At 41.9% G+C, this 15,172-nt stretch overlaps 1 long non-coding RNA gene across 1 annotated transcript in view; it reads right to left on the bottom strand.

Moving 5' to 3' along the window:
* The window catches only part of LOC133243988 (uncharacterized), a 32,829-nt gene that overhangs the window by 11,940 nt on the left and 5,717 nt on the right, over positions 1-15,172 (bottom strand). The window lies entirely within an intron of this gene.

Genomic DNA, 15,172 nt, shown 5'->3' on the forward strand with positions numbered 1-15,172 from the left:
CTTTAAAGGGGATCGGCTTACACACATGTTGGTGGAGGAATTTCCCAGTATACAAACAGAATCTTGAGTCTGGATTAAGGGGGTAAAATGAATTCAATTTATAAAGCAAAAGGTGAGAAAATTCATTTTGGAAAAAAAGCCAGTGGAGATAGGCTTTCACATATTTGTCTTTACATGCAACATCACTTGAATTCTTTGAAATAATTGCTGTTGTTCAGTTGCTCAGTCGTGTCTGACCCTTTGTGACCCCATGGACTGCAGCACGCCAGGCTTCCCTGTCCTTCACTATTTCCCAGAAGTTGCTCAAACTCATGTCCATCGAGTCAGTGATGCCATCCAACCATCTCGTCCTCTGTCACACCTTCTCCTCCTGCCTTCGCTCTTTCCCAGCATCAGGATCTTTTCCAAGGAGTGTGTTCTTCGCATCAGGTGCCCAAGTATTGAATCTTCAGCTCCAGCATCAGTCCTTCCAATGAATATTCAGGATTGATTTCCTTTAGGATTCATTGGTTTGATTGCCATACAGTCCAGGGGACTCTCGAGTCTTTTCCAACACCTCAGTTGAAAAGCATCAATTCTTTGATGCTCAGCCTTCTTCATGGTCCAACTCTCACATCCGTACATGACTACTGGAAAATCCGTTTCTTTAAGTAGGTGGACCTTTGATGGCAAATGATGATCTTAGTTTTTTTTTTTTTTTTTTTAATGTTCAGTTTCAAGCCATCTTTTTCACTTTTTTTCACCTTCATCAAGAGGCTCTTCATCAAGGTCCTCGTGGCTTTCTGCCATAAGGATGGTGTCATCTGCATATCTGAGGTTATTGATATTTCTCCTGATAATCTTGATTCTAGCTTTTTCTTCATCCAGTCCAGCATTTCTCATGATGTACTCTGGATATAAGTTAAATAAGGAGGACGATAATATACAGCCTTGACTTACTCCTTTCCTGATTTTGAACCAGTCTGTTGTTCCATATCCAGTTCTAACTGTTGCTTCTTGACCTGCATACAAATTTCTTAGGAGACAGGTCAGGTGGTCTGGTATTCCCATCTCTTGATGAATTTTCCACCGTTTTTTTGTGATACACACAGTCAAAGGCTCTGGTGTAGTCAATTAAGCAGAAGTATGTGCTTTTCTGTAAGTCTCTTGCTTTTTCAATGACCCAACATATGTTGGAAATTTGATCTCTGATTCCTCTGCCTTTTCTAAATCCAGCTTGAACATCTGGAAGTTCATAGTTCACATACTACTGAAACCTGCCTTGGAGAATTTTGAACATTACTTTGCTACCGTGTGAGATGAATGCAATTGTGCAGTAGTTTGAGCATTCTTTGGCATTGCCTTTCTTTGGGATTGGAATGAAAACGGACCTTTTCCAGTCCAGTGGCCACTGCTGAGTTTTTCCAAATTTGCTGGCATATTGGGTTCAGCACTTTCACAGCATCATCTTTCAGGATTTGAAATAGCTCAACTGGAATTCCATCACGTCCACTAGCTTTGTTCGTAGTGATGCTTCCTAAGGCCCACTTGACTTCACATTCCAGGATGTCTGGCTCTAGGTGAGTGATCACACCATCGTGAATATCTTGGTTGTGAAGATCTTTTTTGTACAGTTCTTCTGTGTATTCTTGCCACCTCTTCTTAATATCTTCTGCTTTTGTTAGGTCCATACCATGTCTGTCCTTTATTGTGCTATCTTTGCAGGAAAAGTTCCCTTGGTGTCTCTAATTTTCTTGGAGAGATCTCTAGTCTTTCCCATTCTATTGCTTTCCTCTATTTCTTTGGATTGATCACTGAGGAAGGCTTTCTTATCTCTCCTTGCTATTCTTTGGAACTCTGCATTCAAATGGGTATATCTTTCCTTTTCTCCTTTGCCTTTTGCTTCTCTTCTTTTCACAGCTATTTGTGTGGCCTCCTCAGAAAACCATTTTGCCTTTTTTGCATTTCTTTTTTGGGGGGATGGTCTTGATTACTGTTTCCTGTACAATGTCACCAACTTCCGCCCATAATTCTTCAGGCATTCTATCAGATTTATTCCTTTGAATCTCTTTTATCACTTCCACTACATAATTGTAAGGGATTTGATTTAGGTCATACCTGAATTGTCTAGTGGTTTTCCCGACTTTCTTCAATAGAAGTATGAATTTAGCAATAAAGAGTTCATGATCTGAGCCACAGTCAGCTTCCGGTCTTGTTTTTGCTGACTCTATAGAGCTTCTCTATCTTTGGCTGCAAAGAGTATAATCTGTCTGATTGCGGTGTTGACCATCTGGTGATGTCCATGTGTAGAGTCTTCTCTTGTGTTGTTGGAAGAGGGTGTTTGCTATGACCAGCGTGTTCTCCTGGCAAAACTCTATTAGTCTATGCCCTGCTTCATTCTGTACTCCAAGGCTAAATTTGCTGTTACTCCAGCTATTTCTTGACAAATTAAGGTGCGTGAGTGTAAAGTTACTTCATTCGTGTCCCACTCTGTGCGACCCTATGTGCTGTAGCCTGCGAGGCTCCTCTATCCATGGTATTCTCCAGGCAAGAACAATGGAGTGGATTGCCATGCCCTCCTCCAGGGGATCTTCCCGACCCACATAGTGGCACCTGTGAAGCTGCACAAATTAGGGGGGGTCATATGTATTTTCATTTTGTAATCTATGGCTTTGTACTATTAAAAGACTCTTAGTTCTTGGAGGATCTCTTCAGTATTGAAATGTTGCTGCAATGAGCTGTGACAGATGCCAGGATACTTGGCCTCTGGAGGAAAGGAATTCGATCCAGTGCCAGTGATGAGGCTTGATTGCTCAGAGCTTTTTATGTAATAAAGTTTTATTAAAGTATAAAGGAGATAGAGAAAGCTTCTGATATATGTCAGGAGCCACCACGAGAGATCCCAACCATGACAAACGTCATGTGGAGTGGACTTGACAGACAAAGGCAGAACAGGACTCAAGGGATTCCCTGGATCTGCTCCAGCATCTACCCCAAAACTAAAATCTGTCTGTCTACTGTTTATTATATTATGCTTTTCACCAACTTTTTTGACATTTACAGGGGGCTATCCCTGACCACCTTTTTCTGAAACAAATCAACTTAGGGCTATAGTTACTAAGTCTCCTGGGCTTGAAAGGAACATTTTTCCTGTAACCCCTCTGTTACTATTTTAGCTTGTTTGGCAGGTTTATCCACATTCTTACAACTAATGCACATGATTGTTCACAACACCCCAAGCATAACCTTCGAGAGATAAAAAAAAAGCTTTATTAAAATAATACTGCATTGTTGAGCCAATGTTTGCTGCTGAGTTTCCTTGTCCTTTACCCAATGTGCGCCTGGGAGTACATTAACAAAAATAGTTGGTATGCAAGAAAAACAAGCAGTCGCCTTGGCATTAGCAACATAAATCCCTTGAGTTAGTAAGTTCTTTCTTTGTTGTAACCCACTGTGCCTTTGTTCCATAAGAATGTATCTCTGTTTCTTGAGGGGGACTGTAGACTAAAACGATAAAGGGAAAACAGGTTTTCTGGGCGACCAACCTTTATCAAAAAAAGAGTTTCAAAATGTTAACAGGCCACAGGGCCAGAAGATGGTGTGCACAACATAAGACCCTTGTTTATAAAAAGCTATACAAAAAATGTCCTGCTTTTGATAAGGGTGAAACTGATGTAATGTTGAGCTGACTCTATATAACTCTGTATCTTTCACTTCTGGAAATATGCAACTTAGGGTATAAAAGCTCCTTTTGAAAATAAAGCTACAGACCTGGCTTCATCAGAGCTTGGTCTCCCTGTGTCATTTTTTTTTTTTCCCCTTTTCATGCTTTTTTCCTCTCTGTTCTTTTTTTAGGATGACTACTTAAAACACAGGGGCTCTCTGTTCACTTTTTGCCTGGGCTTCTAAGACCCTATCGGGAAGGCGCCCTGCGTCTTCACCAGGGAGAGGGCGCCCTGCGTCCTAACCCCATCTGAGAGGGCGCCTGCGGACTCTGTGAACAGAACAAGTTCTGTGTCAGGAACTTTATTGGCTTTCTGTGTAAACCAAGGAAGATTAAGCCTATTTTTCCCCCTTTTATCTATCTCCTTTACTTTCTCTATTTGCCGACACCGTTCTCCTGAGGGAATCCCTGGATCCAACTGGGGCTGGACCCCGCTAAGTGGCACCCGAAACAGGGTCCCGAAGGTAAGTCTCCCCCATTGTACAGTTTTTCGAACAGCTAGGACCCCACTCAGGATGCCGCAGACCCCCCTGCATAAAATAGGTAAAGTAAAAAACAGTGGGAAGTAAAAATCTTTTCGATGAAGAGATAAAAAAGATAATTTTCTGACACGGGTAACAGTGAGTCAAAAGAATGACAACTCTTTATAGGAGTAATCTTACAACTGTTAAACAAAAGAGGAATTAAGTTTAAGAAAGCTAATGTTCAATCCTTTTTACATTTGTACAAGAGCAATGTCCTTGGCTTCCAGAAGAGGGCACTGTTAACCTAGATATCTGGGAAAAAGTAGGGAAGCCCCTAAAAACTTATTACACTTTACATGGCCCAGAAAAGGTCCCCACTGACACCTTTTCTCTATGAAATATGATTAGAGACTCTTTAGATCCTGCTCATGAATCTGGTTAATCCACTACATTAATTGCCAACGTGATTTAGTAATAAAATATATAAATAACTTACATTAATTTATTAAAATGTATTATTATTATTTTGTAATTAAATAATATAATTTTAATATTAATAAATGTTTATGAATCTAATAATATATAAATGTATTACATTTATTACATAATGCTATGATTACATTATTATATTATATATTATATATATTAATTATACTTATGTATATACACATACATTATATATGATTAATATTTAATATTAGCTACGAATTACATTATAATTATTTACATTACATAAATAATATTACAAAAATTTATTGTAAATACTTATATTTACAGTATATTACTTTAATTAATTAAAATGTACAATTATATAAATACATATATTTATTTATGACAATGCATAAATAATTATAAATTATTAATAAAAACAATTCGTTAATTGTTTATAATTAATATACTTCACCTCAAGATGAAAAAGATTTAAAAGAGGCAGCAGCCCGATACCATTCTAATAAAGATTGGTCTTTTTTAGCTAAAAATGCTCCTAAGAGCTTAAGAGAAACATCCCCAACCAGACCATCCATAAGATTCAGTCACCAAACAGTTAAAAGATCTCTGGAACAGGGAAAGAGAAACATGAGCCAAAAAGGGTTCCTGTAGATGCTTTTGCTCTGTGGAATGTGATTAGAAATGTCCTGGACCCCCGTCATGAGGCTGTTAGATAGCCTGTGGGGGAGGCTATGGCGGTGGATGGTGGTGGGTCTCCACTTTCTGCGCAGATCATATTTTTCTACCATTGATGAAGAAAAGGAGGGAGACTGTGCTCTACCTCCTGAGAAAGGAGGGGGCTTACAGGGCACTGCAGCTGGGCGCCCTGGCGAGCCCCCTGCCCCTCTACGCAAACCTTTAAAAACTTATCCACCACTTTCTGATTTAAGGCGATCGCCGCCGCCTCCGTTTGCGCCTCCCAGGGCCCTCCCGATCTCTGAGTCGGGAGGCACCTAACAAGTCAAGAGTCTTCGGAATAGTGTTTTATGTAGTGGTATCTGAGCCAATAACGAAACTTGTAACAGTAGTTGCCTGGATTCTTCAAAAAAAAATGATAATAATCCTGGCTTTAAAATCTGTCTTATCTCCTGGTAGGCCTTATCACACCTCATCACTGGACCCGGCTTTTTTCCCTCAGGCTTTCCTAGGTATTCTTGCTCATTTTTCATGTGAAACTTAGAATCAGTTTATCCTGAAAATCAGTCTGAATGGCTGTTAATTAGGATTGCATTAGATGTTAGACTAACGAGAAGTGACATTTATATGACCTTCAATCTGATCATTGAGAATACTGTGTGTCTTCACAATGACCCAAGTGCTTGCAGGTGTGTAGTTTCCTCCAGATGGTGTTGAAGTTTCCTTTATGTTCCCTCTGGAAACACTGGGCATCTGTACTGGAGATGCGGCATGAATGCAGCAGACACAAATTCCTGCCCTTGGACTTTTGGCTACCTGAGGTCATGAAGATATTCCCCTATGTCATCTACCGGTTTTTCTTTCCTTTCCACTTAGGTTCACTATTCACTTGGAACTGACTTCTGTTGGATCGATTTTATTCCATCTAGATGGGCAGTTAATTAAGCAGCATTTACTTTAAATCTACTTGCCTGCTCACTGGTACTGAGTCAGTGAGTGAATGAATGAAAGTCACTTAGTCGTGTCTGACTCTTTTCAGCCACCTGGACTGTACACTCCATGGAATTCTCTAGGCCAGAATACTGGAGTGGGTAGCTTATCCCTTCTCTAGTGGATCTTCCCAAGCCAGGAATCGAACTGGGGTCTCCTACATGGCATGCAGATTCTTTACCATCTGAGCTATCAGGGAGGTCACTGGTACTAGTAGTGTAATAAAGCAAGTACTCATGTATGGGCAGAACTAGATATATCTCAAAGACAGAATCAACTTTATTTTCTTCAATTCATGTCTGGAACTGGTGGAAGGAAGGACCCAAGAATGGAATCGTTGTTTGGGCCTGAGAAACAATAAGCAGTGACTACTATGGGGGGAGGGGTGGGGGGGCATCTGCAGGAACAGAGTAGAGGCAGAAAGTCATGGCTGTGGCCCTGCTGACACTGAGGCAGATCTTAGACTTCAGAATGAAGATGGGAGGTAGGCAGGTGGAGATGAAAGTATCAAGTTATATCTCTGAGCACCATTCCCTTTACAAAATTAGTTCTCTGAAAGCAAAAAAGTATTAAGATCCTCCATGTAGTCAAAAATATGTGTACACTTTACAGTCAGACCTCTATAACCTCGGTTTAATGTCTGTGGATTCAAAAACCATGGGACATGCCATAGTATATATTTATTGAAAAAAATACAGGTGTAAGTGGACCTGTGCAGTTCAAATCTGTGTGGTTTGAGGGGTAACTGTGTTTGTAACGCATTTTGCTTATCCATTGCCCATGGATGAACGTTTGGGTTGCATCTCCCTTTTGTCTGTTGTGAATGGTGCTGGTATGAATATTCGTGTACAAGTATCTGTTGGAGTCCCTACTGGCAATTCTTTTGGGTTTAGACCTAGAGTAGTTTTGTTTCAGGAAGGAGGACCCCTTCCAGGGCCCGAAACTGGGCTCTTGTCTAACACTCAGAAATGAATTGTCCAAGGAGACACATGTGCTGACAAAGCAAGAGATTTTATTGGGAAAGGGCACCCGGGTGGAGCGCAGTAGGGTAAGGGAACCCAGGAGAACCGCTCTGCCGCGTGGCTCGAAGTCTTGGGGTTTATGGTGATGGGATTAGTTTCCGGGTGGTCTTTGGCCAATCATTCTAATTCAGAGTCTTTCCTGGTGGCACACGCATCGCTCAGCCAAGATGCATGCTAGCGAGAGGGATTCTGGGAAGTGGACGGACACACGGTGTCTCCTTTTAACATTTCCCGAACTCTTCCTGTTGGTGGTGGCTTATTAGTTACGTATTCCTTATCAGGATCTCCTGTCATAAAACAACTCATGCAAATGGTTACTATGGTGCCTGGCCAGGGTGGGCAGTTTCAATTAGTGTGCTTCCCCTAACAGTTTTGTCAGCTCATAGGTCAATTTTAACTTTTTGAGGAATGTGTGAACTTTTTTCCACAGTGGCCACATCATCTTCCATTCTCCCCAGCAAGATACAGGGTTCCAGTGTCTCCACGTTCTCCCACCACTTGTTAATCCTGTGCACTCTTGTCATATTCTGTTGTTTCTGATCTTTACATTGAAGCTATATCTTAGATGTGAAATAGTTTCTCATTGTGGTTTTAACTTGCATTTCTCTAGTGACAAACCATGTTAAGTATCGTTTCATGACCTTAGTATAATCCACATGCAGTAAAATTTAAGAGTATAGTTGTATGTTTTCTGACAGATAAATACACCCATGTACAGCCACCACAAGCAAGATACAGAATGTTTCCATCACCACAAATCTTCTCTTGTCCTTTTCCCAACCATTTTGATCAACACCAGGCAGCCAATGATTTGCTGGTTTCGAGAGATTAGATCTATTGTCTAGGATCTCATAAAAACCGGATCATGTGTTTGCATTTGTGTCAGACTTCTTTTGTTTGGCATAATAGGTTTTCTGTTGTTGCTTTTTGTTTGTTTTTAAATTTCCTTAATTTATTTCTAATAACCGTCAGGGCTTTTCCTGAAAAGGAAATGTCCCCATTTTTTATAACATTTATCAGAAATATATGGATACTATTTTATTTTTTATGCTGTCTGTGGCATTCATAATATTTCTTTTTTTTTTTTAATTTGGCTACGCTGGGTCTCAGTTGCAGTTTGTGGGATACAGTTCCCTGACTATGAATCAAATCTGGGCTCCCTGCTTTGGGAGTGCAGAGTCGTAGCACCAGGACCACCTATATGTTTTCTCTCTCGTTTTTAAATTGTGTCATAGTCATTTTACAATGTTACATTATTCTCTGCTGTACAATGAAGTAAATCATTTATATGTGCATATATATCTGCTCCCCTTTGAGCTTCCCACCCACCCCCTCATTCCTCTTCTTTAGGTCAATGGAGAGCACCAAGCTGAGCTCCGTATATTAGACAGCTGCTCTCCACTAGCTGTCTGGTTAAAGACCTGAGGATTATTAGAAATAAATAAAGGAAATTTAAAAACAAACAAAAGCAACAACAGGAAACGTACATCCTAACAGGGCATGCATGTCCCTGCTGGCCTCTCAGTTTGCCCCTCCCCCCTCCCCTGCTGCGTCGTCAAGGTCCTTCTCTGTGTCTGTGCCTCTATGTGGGCTCTGGAGATAAGGGCCATTTTCCATATACGCTGTGCTTAGCTGCTCAATCCTGTTCATTCTGTTGCCTGCAAGGCTCCTCTGCCAAAGGGGATTCTCCACACAAGTATACTAGAGTGGGTTGCCATGCCCTTTTCCAGGGTGTCTTCCCAAACCAGGGATCAAACTCAGGTTTCCCACATTGCAGGCAGATTCTTTACTCTCTGAGCCACAAGGGAAGCCCAACAATAGTGGAACGGGTACCTTATCCTTTCTTAGGGGATATTGCCAACCCAGGAATTGAACCGTGGTCTCTGGCATTACAGGAAGATTCTTTACCAGCTGAGCTACTATGGAAGCCTATAGATAGACAGATAAACGTATAAATTCATATATACAAATATATATATATATATATACATACATACATATATATATATGAAGATACAATATATGTTTTTGTTTTTCTGTCTCATTTCACTTTATGACTGACCGTCCATCCACATGTCTTCAGAGGACCCACTTTCATCCTTTAATGCCTACATAATATTACACTGTATATATGTAGCACACTTCCTTACCCATTTCGCAGTTGATGGACATTTAGGTTGATTCCATGTCCTGCTGCTGCTAAGTCACTTCAGTCATGTCTGATTCTGTGCAACCCCGTAGACGGCAGCCCACCAGGTTCCCCCGTCCCTGGGATTCTCCAGGCAAGAATACTGGAGTGGGTTCCCATTTCCTTCTCCAATGCATGAAAGTGAAAAGTGAAAGTGAACTCACCCAGTCTTGTCTGGCTCTTCCTGTCCCCATGGACTGTAATCTACCAGGCTCCTCCAACCATGGGATTTTCCAGGCAAGAGTACTGGAGTGGGCTACCATTTCCTTCTCCAGATTTCATGTCCTAGTTACTGTAAATAGGGCTGCAATGAACATGAGTGTGCATATGTCTTTTTGAATTATGGTAGTCTCAGCAAACCCAGTGGGATTACTGGGTGGTATGGTAGTTCTCTTTTCAGTTTTTTAAGGAACCTACATACTGCCCCCCAAAGTGGCTATGTCAATTTACATTCCCACCAACAATGCATGGGGTCACAAAGAGTCGGACATGACTGAGCGACTGAATTGAACTGAACTGAATAGTGATAGAATAGTGAGTGATGTTGAGATTCTGTTGTGTTTGGTATGCCATCCTATGACTTACTTATACAATGCATAAGTACATTTGAATAGATTCTGATTGACCCTTTGCACTATATAAAGTGACAGGCTTAGACAAATGCATATTGACAGGTATCCATCCTAAATGATCACTTCCAATTCCCCACTCCGTGATCTGCTTATCATCTATGTAGCTTTACCTTTCCAAGAATGTCACAATGGGGTCATACTGGGTGCAGCCTTTTCAACTGGATTCTTTCACTTAGCCATGTGCATCTAAGATTTATCCCTTTCAAGGGTTGATGTTTCATTCCTTTCCACTGTTGAGTGTTATTCCTTTGCATGTATATAGGAGGAAAATAAATTTCCCTCTCCCCTTCCAGGTTCTTGGTTGAGCCCTCCTTCTCCATCATTAAACACAAATTATCAGGAGAAAGAAGTTTAATGAACATGTATACCTTTTGCATAGAGAGGAGATGCCAAGGAAAACTGAGTCCTCCCTGAAATGACCAAAGACTTCACCATAAATAGCTCTTCAACCCCAAACAGAAGAAAGACCTTGAGGGGAAGGCGGAGGCCATTTATGGCAGGTTATCATGCAAAGCACAGTAAATAAACAGATGATTGTTTGCAGATTTAAGTCCTGACTTCCTCACTGATAAGTGTTCCTTCCTTGAGATGTAATTATTCCTCTCCTAGGTTCAAAGGGGGACACCCTTACAAATGGAGATTTCTCTCATAAACCTCAGTCTTCCCTGGTGAGCTAGCTGCTAAAAATCTGCCTGCTAATGTGCTGGACACAGGTTCTATCCCTGATCCAGGAGTATCCCACATGCCTCAGAGCAGCTGAGCTCATGCACCACAACTACTGAGCCAGCGCTCTAGAGCTGGGGAGCCACAACTACTACATGCAGGCGCCACAACTACTGAAGCCTGCACACCTAGAGCCCACGCTCTGCAACAAGAGCAGAACCAGCTCTCCACAGCTAGAGAAAGGCCTCTCAAAGCAACGAAGACACAGCATGGCCATAAAGAAATGAACACATTAAAAAAAAAATAGGGGGCAACCTCTACTCAGATTTTTTAAATTATTATTATTATTTTAAGTTAAACTAAACTAACTCATGTCAGACATAATTTGGGGTGGTGTGTTCTGGTCCCCTTGATATCTGTGTACACTACTGAAAGATATCCTGATTTCTTCAAGTTTGTAGCCATTGTGAATAGAACTGCTGTGCAAAACTGCATCCTCGTTTGCATTTGGATGTAGAATTTCAGAGCAACTGTGTAAATACTGAAAGCATGATTGTTGGATCCCAAAGTGAAACCTGTTGAGCTTTGGGGAAAACTACCAGACTGTCTCTCATGGGGGCTGTACATGCATTCCACCAGCAATGAGAAATTGCTGTTGTTCCTCACCCTCTAGCAATTAGTATTATCTTATATTTGGAGTTTAGCAGTCCTAAGAGGTGTGGTGTGATATATCACGATTTTCATTTGTAATTCCCTGATTGTACATGATGGTGAGCCTGTGTGCTATTTATTTTTAACAACTAAGGAAATTCTGACATGTGTTGCAAATTGACTAAAGTTTGAAGTCATATGCCAAGTGAAACAAGCTAAACAGTAATGGACAAATAATCTATGATTCCACTGTGAGATGTCCAGATAAGTCCACTGCAAACACAAAGTAGAATAAGGCTGCCAGGGGATAAGGGGACTTGGACCTGTTGGACTTGAACAAGGGCCAGTGACCATGCACGATGATGGTGGTGGTCAGTTAGTCAGTTCAGTTGCTCAGTCAAATCTGACTCTGCGACCCCATGAATCACAGCACACCAGGACTCCCTGTCCATCACCAACTCCTGGAGTTTACCCAAAGCATGTCCATTGAGTCAGTGATGCCATCTAACCATCTCACCCTCTGTGGTCCCCTTTTCCTCCAGCCTTCAATCTTGCCCAACATCAGGGTCTTTTCAAATGAGTCAGCTCTTCGCATCAGGTGGCCAAAATGTTGGAGTTTCAGCTTCAACATCAGTCCTTCCAATGAACACCCAGGACTGATTTCCTTTAGGATGGACTGGTTGGATCTCCTTGTAGTCCAAGGGACACTCAAGAGTCTTCTCCAACACCACAGTTCAAAAGCATCAGTTTTTCTGCGCTCAGCATGAGACACAGGACACAGCCAGCAGTAACACCTTCTCACAGATTTCCAGTCAGTGCCTGTCAACCTTCTACACCCTTGGTTTCTCTCCTTTGGGTCTGAGAGCTCAAGGCCTCATGAAATTGAGGTGTTCTCCTTCTCAGAAAATGGAACCTAGCACACAGCCCCATGCCTCATTCTGCGAGCCAAGGCTATCAGCTCCTCTTACTGAAGAGCCATGTGTCACACGTGTCCTATAGAAATCCTCAAATTAACAACAATGCCAACAAGAAGACCTAGGGTGGGGGAGGGCTGAGCTTAATGAAATTATCACCAGATGCGCCAGACTGCCAGCTGCTAAGGTATGTGGCATCAACTTCCCACTGGCCTGACATCTTGGAGGTCATGTCCTCAAACTGGTGACAAGACACCTATGAGGGACACTGTGGCAACATGATCAGCAGGTAGTGAGACCTGGAGGGAAAAGTGGAAGTGGACAGAAGGTGGATCCTGCAGCAAGAGCAGGTTCTCCGAGTTTCTGTGCTTGGCATGTGCTATGCTTCGTTGCTCAGTCATGTCTGACTCTTTGCGACCTCATGAACTGTAGCCCTCCATGCTCCTCTATCCATGGGGATTCTCCAGGCAAGAATACTGGAGTAGGGGATCTTCCCAACCCGGGGATCGAACCCACGTCTCCTGCATTGCAGGCAGATTCTTTTACCGTCCAAGCCTTCCCAGAAGAGAGATTGTAAATGGAACTGAGTAAAGGTCAGGTTATTTGACCAGAGACCAAGCCCTTGGCCTCTGAAAGCTCTTGAAGTTTTATTTGCTTTGCTCTCACTACTGTTTCTTGACTTTCCAAGAACTTCAGAAGGTTAGGGGGTAGGGAGAGGAAAGCAGTGAATGATCAAGGAGAATTGTAGTCCTACAACTAAACTATCATCCTAAGATATTGTCTTATATCTTATATAAGACTTATATAAAAAGACTTCCACCTCCACGAACCCAACTCAGGAGATATTCAGAGTTTGAATGTTGCCAAAGAAATTTTCATTTCCTTCTTTCATATTGCATAATGCATCCTCCTTAATTTTCAGTCTCTAAAACCTAAATTAATGGGGACATCTGCTTCTAGCAAATGCAGTCAGTGTTGTCTTGCCACCACCAGTATGCAATCATAAAACCAAAAGAAGAAAAAGAGGAGTAAAAAGGACAACATGGTACAGCTTGCAGAAATCAGACCCTTTCCCAAATCACCCCCTTTCCACACCCGTCTTACTTCTTCCCATGTGTCGCAATCTGCTGTCATAATTCAACTGCAAATACACATGTGTGCTCAGTCATTTCAGGCATGTCCGACTCAGTGCATCCCCATGGACTGTAGCCCACCAGGATTCTCTGTCCATGGGATTCTCCATGCAACAATACTGGAGTGGGTTGTCTTGCCCTCCTCCAGGCGATCTTCCTGACCTAGGGATCAAACTTTTATCCCTAGTCTTCTGTGCGTCCTAAATTGGCAGATGGGTTCTATACCACCAGAGTCACCTGGGAAGCACCCTGCTATAAACATACTTAACAGGAAATGCACTCCAGGCCTGTTTGGTCTCTCGTCAATCAAAAACCACCAAGATTTGGTCAGAACTGAAAAATTCAAACAATAAAATCTTTGTAAAGACAAACTACACTCAAGGAATCTGTATGCCCCTGACCAGTTCAGCTACAAACGACTCCAAAGGGGAGAGTCTAACTCTTTCTGGGGAGAGGGGTGCCCCACTCCCAGCCCGATGGTCGTTAGGTCCCCCAGCATGGCTTTTGCTCTAGGCCAAAGCTGTCCAGTGAAGTGTACTATGGACTACAAACTCAAGCTCCATATAATACCTTAAATTTTCTAGTAACCACATTTAAAAACATAAAGAAGCAGATGAAATTAATTTTCAAATTATATTTTAATCCAGTAAACAAAAAGTATTATCATTTCAACATGTGATCAATATGTCACAAGTCATGGCTGGAGTGCAGGTAAGTCTGACCTTATTTTGATGACTAAATACATTCCTTTCTAAGACAAAGTGCCACTCCTAGGATGGGAAGCTAAAATGGGAACCCCTTTACCTTGGGAGTAAGCCTGTCAGGTAAAACACAAGACATCTAGTTAAATTTGGTTTTCAGTGAATAATTTTTTAGTATAAGTACATCCCAAGTATTGCAGGAGATGGACTTCTACTAAACAAAAGGAAAAAAAAGTTTTCATTGTTTCCCTAAAATTCAAATTTAACTGGGATTTGTGTATTTCTGTTTGGTAAATCCAGCCACCTAAAAAGCATGATTAGAATGGATTCCTTCTTTAGCTAAAAGAGAGTACATCAGTGGTGAGTGAACACAGCTCTCTCCCATCAGGGCCAGAGTTAATGATCACGGGAGGATGACGTGTCATCAGGTGGCCAGTAGGGTTCAGAAGTGCAAAGGTGCGTCTTCCTTGGCCCAGCACAGACCACAAGGTACTGGCACCCCCACAAAAGACCAGGCGATAAAGGCAGAGGAGATGAAGGCAGAGGGAGAAAACATGGCCAGTTCAGGAAGCAGCAGAAGGTGATGGTGCCCAGGAGGTCACAGGCCAGCCTGCTGGGGAGCCTCACAGTTCAAGGTGTGAAGCGCTCTTCCCAGGGTTCAGTGGTGATCACACCTGCAGGAAGGTGCACAGCTAAGCAGTAGGGGGTCACTGAAGCCCAGTGGCTACTCTGCTCCACCCTTGTTTCTTTTCCATGAAGGTAACAAACTATCTGTACATCCTGTACTCCCATGAACCTTGTACAAGACCTTGATCTTAATGCAGCATCTGCACCTTTCCAACCTGCTGTAGGATTTTCTTTACCAATCAAATTGTTCTTTATTTTTACTTTATGTACTAAGAACTCTCACAATGGGTGACAAGAGAGAAGTATTGTGTCCAACTTATTAGATATTCCTTAGTATCTTCGAAGTGAGAGTGGTGAAA

The sequence above is a fragment of the Bos javanicus genome, unplaced genomic scaffold (assembly GCF_032452875.1).
Source record: "Bos javanicus breed banteng unplaced genomic scaffold, ARS-OSU_banteng_1.0 tig00001624_1, whole genome shotgun sequence".
NCBI classification, from domain to species: Eukaryota; Metazoa; Chordata; class Mammalia; order Artiodactyla; family Bovidae; genus Bos; species Bos javanicus.